Source organism: Schistocerca serialis, chromosome 5 (assembly GCF_023864345.2).
Source record: "Schistocerca serialis cubense isolate TAMUIC-IGC-003099 chromosome 5, iqSchSeri2.2, whole genome shotgun sequence".
Taxonomy (NCBI): Eukaryota; Metazoa; Arthropoda; class Insecta; order Orthoptera; family Acrididae; genus Schistocerca; species Schistocerca serialis.
The window spans coordinates 733683169-733694246 of NC_064642.1; the positions used below are offsets into that span (position 1 = coordinate 733683169).

Genomic DNA, 11078 nt, shown 5'->3' on the forward strand with positions numbered 1-11078 from the left:
CTACTGAGCAGAGAAAAAAGACAACTTCTAGTTCTGCTCTCTCTCTCTCTCTCTCTCTCTCTCTCTATCTGCCTAGCTATCTCTATACCTCTCTCTTTCACTCCTCACATCCAAAAACGTGGCCCAGAGCTATCTTCATCAAACGACACTCTCCGGCAATGCCGGCTACATGACAGCACGCTCCTTTCCATAAAAAGAATCCTCTCCGCCCGCACAGGCCATGAAGGCCCAAAGGTTCCGACTGGCCGCCGTGTCATCCTCAGCCCACAGGCGTCACTGGATGCGGAGTTGGAGGAGCACGTGGTCAGCACACCGCTCTCCCAGTCGTATGTCAGTTTCCGAGACCGGAGCCGCTACGTTTCAATCAAGTAGCTCCTCAGTTTGCCTCTCAAGAGCTGAGTGCACCCCGTTTGCCAACAGCGCTCGGCAGACCGGAAGGTCACCCATCCAAGTGATAGCCCAGCCCGACAGCGCCTAACTTCGGTGATCTGACGGGAACCGGCGTTACCACTGCGGCAAGGCCGTTGGCACGCTCCTTTGCATAGAAGTGATTATTTCAGGCTATTGATGACAGGTGCTCCAACTATCCTGTGTTTTTTGAACAGGCGTAAATTAATTGATTTAACCTCGTGAGTCAGTTGTTCAAAATAGCCCTCTAAGCGAACAAGGTCATAAACGTATCCTTGTTTTCCAATCCCGACACTGAACGCTGAAGGTACAAAAGATGCTTGAATTGTGTGACGCATCTCAACCCTTCTGTGAAAAAAATACAGTGTGCTTGCTACATGATGGATAATCCCAGTACGTATTGAACACGGAAGAAACAGGAGTTTGTTGAAAGGACACCATAGAGACGGCTATCTTCAAGTCCGGTATTAAACTGTAACAAAGAATATCAAATTAAATTTGAGGTAATACAAGGCAATAAGTAGACGAAAACACGGCAGTTACCGTTAGAATACTGAGATTGTCAGCAGTCCTATACATAACGACAGTCCACACAATTTGTGCCGACTCGTATCTACATGCACCGATCACAACTATGGCAGCGAAACTTAGCTTCGTGAAATTCGAATCTGTTGCAATCGAAAATCTACATGTGATTGAAGTGGGTACCATATTATTGCAGTGATAAACGATTATCTTCACGAAAAATTACCTTAGGTTTTTCGATAAACCTCTTGGGGTACTATCCAGAACCGTGACCGGAACTATCATCAGAACTCTAGTGCGGCTTCGTACAGTTTCTGCATACAAATACCTTACTTGTTTTCTGTAGAGAAGTTAGCGAGCCATTCAGAATTGTGATTACAATTTTAGTTTCGAAAGTTGTCAAATAATTTTTTTAAAACATTAAAACTCTCCAGATGGGTAGTGTTTTGTTTACGAAATTTTGCAGAAATATTGAAATTTTGGTACAGAGAACTCTAGAAATATAGCAGATCTACCATGATCGCTGAGAGAAAAATGTACATTTCTCGAAAGTTGGGTGCGAACTCCACAGCTAGTCAGCTATTCAGAAATGTGAACATAATTCTCTTTTGCAGAACTATTGAAGTTTAGTATATAAAACTCTAGAACTATAGCATACCTACCAAGAGGCCTGAAGAAATGTATATTTCCCTAAGACCGGTTGCCAGCTTCACACCTACTCAGCTATTCTTAATTGTGATCATAATATTTTTCTTGAAGTTCTGCAGAACTATTAAAATTTTTTGCAGAGTACTCTGCAGTAGTGATGTATCTACCATAAACTCTGAAAAAAATTTATGCTTGTCGAAAGTCGGGTCCCAAGTTCACTCGACTGAGAAAATGGATCGCTAATTATTTCAATTATCTCGTAATCTGTTACATGCACAAAAAATTTCCCTGGAACTCTTGGGAAGCTATTCAGAGCTGTGGTTTTTATTTTTTTCGCGAATTTTACCATTAATGTTATTACAGGATTAAAATTTTCCCAAGTATTATTCTTTTCTTCGCGGAATGTTGCAGGGCTTTTCAATACTCTGAAAAGAATGTACATTTCTCGAAAGTCGGGTGCCAACTTCGCTATGCTGTTTTCGGTGGATAAATACGATGTTGCAGTGACTGTGTTATTGTTTATAATTACGACGCAAACAACACAACACAGGCACCGCAGTACCGAACTTATCCGATACCGGCAAGCGACTTTCAATTAAAATGTATATGTGGGAACTTAAATAGTCGCAACACCGCTGTGGAAACACTATGCAATGGAATCTACTATTGTCGCTGATAGCACACGTTGCTGACATACCTGCCTTACCTCCGAGCAAATTGACTCGTCCGTCCCACGTCACCGGCGTACGCACAATCGATGGAAACAGTCACTTGTGAGCGAGCGCTCTAACGTGTCATTATGTTTTCGAAACAGGAACAACAGAGTTGGATCAAGATTGAATGTGCCAGAGGTCGTACAGCACCACAGTGTCATCAAGGTCTTCAACAGGCGTGCGGGGAATCGGTATTGCCGTACAGAACAGTGGCACGTTGGGTAAAAGCCTTCCACGAAGGTCGGCAAACCGTGGCAGACATGCATCGAGCAGGTCGTCCTGGAGTCTCTGAAGAAGTGCATGCTGCTGCCTTGTTAGTGGACAGAGATCGACGCCGTACGATTCGTCAGCTCGCCCACGAAACCGGATTAGCGCATACGAGTGTGCTTCGCATCCTGAAGAAACGTCTGGGCAAGCGAAAAATTGCATCACGATGGGTTCCGCATGAACTGATGGAAACGCAGAAATGGATGCTCTACGACGCTGCTCAGACGCACTTGGATCGCTATGAGCGCGAAGGAGAAGCTTTCTTACGCCGTGTCGTAACACTGGGTGATACATGGGCCACATCGTACGAGCCAAAACTGAAACGCCAATCCAACGAATGGCGTCATTATAGGTCGCTGCGAAAGTCGAAAGTGCGGCAGAGCCCCAGTATGGTGAAAGTTATGGTGATTCTCGTGTACGACTGATGGTGTCATCCTAACACATTACGTTCCTCCACGGCATACCGTCAATGGATAGCATTACTGTTCGTTTTTTGGAGCATCACCTGCGACCAGCTTTTCGAAAGAAGAGGCGACACTTTCTGCGCAACCCACCTATCATTTTGCACGACAATGCGTGGGCACATACAGCGCAAGCTGTGGCTGCTCTTTTCGGTCGATGGGACTGGGAAGTACTGCAAATTCCACCATACTCCCCTGACTTAAGTCCTTGTGACTTTTATTTGATCCCGAAGATGAAGGAACCACTTCGTGGCATTCGATTCAGAACTGTTACAGAGATTCGACAGCCAGTACGCTCCATTCGCACCATCAACAAAACAGGCTCTGCTAACGGTATACAACGCCTTCCACATCAGTGTCAATGGGTTCTACACAACGCTGGTGACTACTTTGATGGACAGTAACAGGTGCAAACAAGTAACTCCTTTGTACTGGTTGTGAATAAATAGTTGCCACTATTTAAGTTCCAACCCTCGTACATAATGTACCTACGAGTACAGTTTGAAGTCACATAATTGACGAGATATGGTTGTTTGGGTCATGCCGTGAGTAGTGCTCATGTAGCCTTACCGTAAGTCGACCGCGATCGACTCATGTGAGAACTGTGATTATTATGTTCATAGCAAAAATATGAAAAAAATGGTAAGGCGACCGCACATGATACGCGGGAAATCAGGGTTCGACTGCTAGACCGGCACAAATTTTCATTGTCATCATTTCATTTCATATACAGGGTTATTCTGAATGAGTGACCCATTTTCAAAAATTCGTATGTATCCAAGTGCAAATCCAAAATGAACGAGCTCTATACCAGCGAAAAGAGGAAGTTTCAAAGTTTTTCGTGGGCGGCGGCGAGCGTTTTCAGAAGCGGCCGATACAGTTCACGCTGCAATAGGGCCACCATTCCGTTTCACTGTCAGTTGTGAGAGATGGCGACTGTGGAGCACAAGGTTTTCTGCGTTCTTGAGTTGGCGGTAAGTGAGTAGCATATTGCAATGCAGTGGGACCTCGTATCAAATTCAGTAATCAACCACCAACTCGCAAAAGCATTAGCCGTTAGTGTAAACAATTTGGACAGACTCTGAGTGCTTGCAAAGAAAAAAAGAGAGGCCGACCGCATGTGTCAGAGGATGATGTCCGACGGATTCAAGTATGTTTTGTGCGCAGTCCCGGTAAGTCTACCAATAGAACGAGTCGAGAAGTTCGAATACCCCGACAACCTGTATGGAAAGTTCTGAGACGGCGTTTGTATATACCAGTTCTACCCATTACAACTTGTGCAGGGTCTCATCCCCAATGAAGAAGAGAAGCGTCTCGCACTTTGCGGTTACGTGCTAGCAAAGATGGAGGATGACGCATTGCTACAGCGTGTAATTTTGCGATGAAGCGACGTTCCACCTTAGTGGAAAAGTCAGCAGACACAATATTCGCATATGGGGTTTTGAAAATCCACATTCACCTTTGTAACACCAAAGAGACTCGCCGGAGATCAACGTGTTCTGCGCCGTATCCCGTACAAAGGTTTATAGACCATTTTTCTTTGCGGGAATCACGTACCTGGACATGTGGAACAATGGCTGTTCCCTCAAGTTATGGAGGATTACCAGGATCTCGTTTTCCAACAGGACGGAGCTCCGCCCCATTGGCTCCTTGGTGTACGAGGTTTTTTGAATGACTCGCTTCCTCAATGCTGGATGAGTCGCAGGGGACTTGAAGACCTGGCTCTGCACTTCTGGCCACCGAGATCTCCTGATCTCACACCGTGAGTCTATTTATTATGAGGTTATGTAAAGGAAGCTGTTTACGTCCGGTCTCTACCAGACACTCTGAACGATTTGCGTAACCGGATCACTGCTGCCGTGCACAACAGATAAGCTTTCGCCTGTGTAGGGCGGGTTTGGCTGATGCGTCGATGTCTGCCGTGCACCCAGCGGTGGCCACATTGCACATTTATAACATTTCTGATTATTAAGGAAGTATTAAAACCTAATTAATTACAAATTATTTTTAATTGTTAAATTTATTAAATTGATAGTAAAAGTTAAGAAAAATACTTTGAAACTTCCTCTTTTCATTGGCGTAAAGGTTATTCACTTAGGATTTGTACTTGAATAAATACGAAGTTTTGAAAATGGGTCCATCATTTAGAATAACGCTGTATTTCAAACGGCTGTTGTCACTGTAGTGCCTGTTCCTTCGGACCTGCATCCATATGTGAACGAACATTCTGTCGTACTTCTGAACAACACAGACACAGCAATACTGTGTTAGTCACAAAACGCTTTGACTTCGATGCGCCACTCTTGTTGAACAATGGTCTAAGCTTGGGAACCCATGTCTGCCTTACGTTATGAAGTTCCCGCCTAAGTTAATGGTTCGTTCTTTCGACACGGGTCAGAGCGACCCTACAAAGTACTGGAGGAAGTGTGACATGGAAAACAGTACGTAAACGAAACGCAGCATTACTTGAGAGAGATTCAGGTCAGCTCTGGCAGGAACAGCGTCCGCTAGCGTTCCGTTACCGTCCCGCCCGGGCTTTGTGTTCGCCATAGCGCGCCGACAGCCGGGTCCCAATAATTTGCGGTTCCTCTCCACCATGACGGCAGACAGGCGTGCGTGGCGTGGGCCTTCACCCGCCCCCCCCCCCCCCACCCACACCTCCCCATCCCCTCCCCCAGCCATCTGCCGGATTAGGTGCGCGCGGCCACTGGCGTAATTTGAAATAAATATTTCAGCCCAGAATCCGGCGACGGAGCCGCTTTTCCAAAGTGTCGCACGGTTGCGCTGGAATGGCGTGGCGTGGCGTGGCGTGGCGTGGCGCAGTTAAAACGGCTTAAACACCCTCCCCCCGCCCCATCCCCCTCCCTCATCACCATTTATGTCATGAATAATAATAAGCCCAGTGTTTATTTACCGTCTACAATGACGCAAAGTCGGCCTCGTTCACTAATTCTATAGTGGCGCCCGATTAAAAGCTTTGTCGTACTCGTCACAGCTTTTCAGAGTTGCTCCCGGATTTTTATAACTGGCTGTGCAAACGACTGCTGTTATCAAACTTTTAAAAATTGACTCCTTTAGATAAGTAACAAGGTATTAATTTACTTGTATTACAGCGCAAGGCTTGTTTTAGTTATTCATTTAAAATTTTGAACGCTTGAGAACGCATTATTGCACTGTTGCATTAGTGCACAGTGGGGAACTGACCCTTGTTAGTGAACAAGAGAACTACCCGTCACAGAAAGCACCCTATGAATAATTTCAAGAAAACGGGGCAATAGCACACACTGCCTTGACGTTCTCACCACTGCGTGAGGTCTTCAGTCAGACGAGGATAATTGCAGAAGCCACGCGGGATTAGCCGAGCGGTCTGGGGCACTGCAGTCATGGTCTGTGAGGCTGGTCCTGACGGAGGTTCGAGTCCTCCCTCGGGCATGGGTGTGTTTGTTTGTCCTTAGTATAATTTGGGTTAAGTAGTGTGTAAGCTTAGGGACTGATGACCTTAGCAGTTAAGTCCCATAAGATTTCGCACTCATTTGAACATTTTGAACGTAATCGCAGAAGCACTGTGTTCTGCTGGAAACCTCCGTCACCTGATCTCTCCCCCTGCAGTTTTAACCTGAGAGGCAAACTGAAGGGCAAAGTATACTCACATAATACATATACTAGAGACATTGCATCCACTGTGCATCTCCGTCATCTTATGGAATATTACTGTGCGGTATGTGATCCGTAACAATTATGATTGGTGAAGGACATCCACAAAATTCAAGGACATGCAGCTCGTCTTGTATTATACACGAGTAGGGGTGGCACTCATGTAAACAAAGGCCTTTGTCTATGCGGCCAGATATTTTCATTAAATTTCAAACACCGTCTTTCTCAAATGGTTCAATAGGCTCTAAGCACTATGGGACTTAACAGCTGAGGTCATCAGTCAACTAAACTTAGAACTACTTAAACCTAAAGACATCATACACATCCATGCCCAAGACAGGATTCGAATCTGCGACCGTAGCAGCAGCGCGGTTCCGGACTGAAGCACCTATAACCGCTCCCATCCTTCTCTTTTGAATCAGAAAATATTTTGCTGAAGCTATCTCACATAGGGCGAAATAACCAAAATAAGAAAAAAGTAATAATAAAATGTCGCACAGAAAGATTTAGGTGTTCGTTTTTCCTGCGAGGTATTCGAGAATGGAACGGTAGAGAAATTGTCTAAAAGACACAAAAGTCATGGGACAGCGGTATGGACACATACAGATGATGGTAGTATCGGGTGAACACATAATTAAGCAGAGGTGTCATTTATAGTCAAGGGATTCACGTGCAAAGATGTCGGACTTGGTTGTGACAACGCGAAATGGTAGTTGGAATAGATGCATAGGACAATCCCTTTCGGAAACCGTTAGGGAACTCAATACTCCGAAATCCAAAGTGTCAAGAGTGTTCCGAAAATACCAGATTTTCGACATTACCTCTGACTACGGACAACGCAGTGGCGGACGGTCTTCACTTAATGAGTGAGTGCCCCGGCGTTTGAGTAGAGTCGTTAGCGCTAATAGACAAAGAACACTGCGTGAAATAACTGCAAAACAAAAATAAATGTGATACGTACGACAAAAGTATCCGTTAGGACAGTGCGGCGAAATTTGGCAGTAAGTGGCTATGACAGCAGCCGACCGACACAAGTGCCTTTGCTAACAACATGATGTCGCCTGGACTCGTGACCATATCGGTTGGACCCTAAACGACTGGAAAATCGTGGCCAGGTCAGTTAAGTGCCGATTTCTATTGGTAAGAGCTGTGGGAGGTTTCGAAAGTAGCAATGTGGTGGTGTCTCCATAGTGTTATAGGCTTTATTTATGTGGAATGGGCTGGGTCCCCGTGTCCAACTGAAATACTCCTTGCCACTGGGCAAACAGTTGTTCGCGACTGAATGGAAGAACATTCCAGACAGTTAGAACTAATGATTTGGCCACCCAGATCGCCCGACAAAGGACGTAATCGAGAGATCAGACCGATCACAAAATGCTGCACCGGCAACACTTTCGCACTTACAGATAACTATAGAGCCAACATGGCTCAGTATTACTGCAGGGGCGTCCAACGACTTGCGGAGTCCTTGCCAGATCGAGTTGCTCCACTATTTCGGTCAAAAGATGATCCGGTACTACATTAGGAGGCACCCCACGACTTTTGTCACCCCCTGTAGTCTGACAGTGGCGAGTTGCAGAGTAGCCTCACAGACGGAGATGTAGATGACGAACAGCTAAAGCAAAACGTTGGAAACGCTATTGCTCCTATCTCCCACGCAGAGGTGCTACGCGTGTCTCATAGTCCGATAAATCGATCACAACGCAGCATGAACGTCAACGATGGCCGTTTACAGCCTCTTCTGTGATGTTAATTAATAATGACGAGACTAATTATAAATGTTTGCCACGTGTCTAGTAAATGGAAACGCCTTCTGTCCACCTGTTTATGTGTACTAGCAAATCGTGAAAGTTCCAAACAGAAAAGGCAGAACATATACAAATTAGGAGGCATTAAGAAATAGTGCATCGGTAATAAGCGATTAACGAAATTCATGGTCTCATGGCCAAATGAATAAATGAATAAATGAAATGTACTCGAATTGGCCAGGGTATGAAGGCCTCTTCAGAAATGGTGGACAGGCAAAACATCCTCCAGTAACCATGGAAGAGTGTTACCGTTTTCATTTTGTGGGTAAGTGATGGGGATGATTAGCGAACTGATGAAGAAACACAACATTAAATCAGTCCACATACCCCAGCAAGGGGTCTGGGATAGACGATATGTTACTCAGAAGTCCCTGTGTATGTGAGGTACCATTTGACACTGGTTACTGCTATATATCGTAAAGAAAACGCACCGTAGAGAAACGCGAGTGGATCGTGAGAAATCCCCTAAAATCAGACGTGGTAGAAAACCTCTTACGGAATGGAGAGCGGATTTCATTTGTCTGGGCTTCTGCCATGGAGAAGGAGGAACCGTTTCTGTAGTTACATAAAAAAGAAGCAAGTATACTTAAGACCTCTGATCATCGTCAACAGCGACAAAGGCCCGCAGCTCAAGAGGAGAAAATGGCAAGTGACATAACTCGGTTTCCCAGAAATTTCGCTCAGTGGCAGTGGGGCCAAAATAAGTGAACAGTTGTCTCGGTTTATCCGTACATGATCGACCGTTTCTGAATAGACGACGATCAAAGTTTTTGAACTATTTTCCAGTTGCATCGTGCCTTTTATCTCGCAATATCCTTAGACGAAATGGTGGCACAGTGATTAGAGTCGTGGATTCTTAACTTTGGGTCTCATGTTCGAAACCCGAGCCGGCCGAGTAGGCCGAGCGGTCCTAGGCGCTACAGTCTGGAAGCGCGGAATGTTTTGCAGTTCATGCGTAGTAAGTGGGTATGTTGAAAACAATTCGGATGTTTTCAATGCATAACCTCCTTTTACAAACTGATGAAACTGACTATATTATATTATATTCATAAAGACCTCATACAAGTTTCATACCAAAATTTTAAAAATGTAATACAATATTTTCAATTTAATTAATTCATAAAAAGAAGTGTTGCATTAAAAACATGCCACATGGGCTCAATGTACCCACTTACTACTACACATAAAAATCAAAGCCAATTCTGAGTGCAATAATTAAATTCTATATAGAATGAAATGAAATTTTAGTTGAAAATAATGGCATTTTTAGCGCACTAGAATTAATTTCAAAAAATAATTTGAGACACGAAATTATACAAAATTTGAGCAAAACCTCTTGGTGTCTCTTGAAAGGAAACCCAGCTGGGGATTTTTGTGACGATACTCTCTTTATTTCATTGCAGCACACCGCGTTTTTTTCGCTGAATGTCGCTGTTGGATTGCCACTTGGATGCTAACCATCGTCCACCAATCTTCTTCTGGCAGCGTCTTGGTAACTGCTTGTATAGATGCCAGAGCTGCTGATGGTGGATGTTCTCATCTTCTTCCAGATGGGCTACAGCTGCGGACGACGATAGGAAATAACAATACTATTGGCCAGCCAAACCAATCCTATAGCTAATCAACTGTGCGCTGCAGGACAAGGAAATAACATTCACAAATTGTATATACAGTTGGTATTTGAGGAACGAAGTTGATTCGAGAACGAAAGTGAGCAATCTGTTAGCAGTTTCCTGTACCAGCTTCATGTTCTAAAGCCATCCAGGAAACTGTGGTTTGGTAGCGCGACACAACCTTCTGGCCACCGCGCAATCATATAAAAACTTCAGTTAGTCGTGAGTCATTCTAGAGTCACGTGTTACGAAGCATTTCCCCTCCAGCCGGTACGCTGAAATGATCGACTTCTGTTAGTTACTCAGCCAGATATTGACCAATTTCAGACATTCAAAATGTTAACATAATCTCCATGAAAAGGGCTGTTCTGAAAAATAATAATGAATAAAATCAGAAACTATTAAATATTTAATTTTTCACTTTAAAAATTCTCAGCTAATATGTTTTGCATAAAATGTGAGCTTCCTCTTTCCACACATAATTATTTCGGCAACTGTATTCTTCGGTATTTTATCGCTGAATGCTGCAAATAATTTCGTAGTAGTCCTCTGAGAGGTCACAGTATTCCTTCTGCGAGTCATGTTAATCACATTGATACGTTAGTTCGTTGCAGAATTAAATGGATGCCTTTCAACCGTGTAACTCATTTAAAATCAAGAAATGAATGATATACTTTGAGATAATTACTTAGTCGATCCAATTTCCACATTTCTTGGGAAATGTTTCATTACTTCCATTTTTTATATAAAAATTCGTAAGTTAATATTACCATATAACAGAGAATGAGTCAACTGGTTATTTTCTCGATTAGTTCCAGATACAACAAAAATAAAATAAGGGAAATAAAATTTTACTACAGAAGCTAGGCCTGTAGATTTGTGTATATTGGCAGAGCGTTTTTGAAAATGGAAATGGACAGAGCTTTTTTCCAATCTCTGTAAACAGTTTGTTCCTCCAAGAGACCTGTGGTTCATCGCTGT

The 11078-nt window shown here is 43.9% G+C and overlaps 1 pseudogene; it reads right to left on the minus strand.

The window, feature by feature from the left end:
- Positions 1 to 411: 411 nt before the first annotated feature.
- LOC126482953 (5S ribosomal RNA) lies at positions 412 to 529 on the minus strand (annotated as a pseudogene).
- Positions 530 to 11078: the final 10549 nt, after the last annotated feature.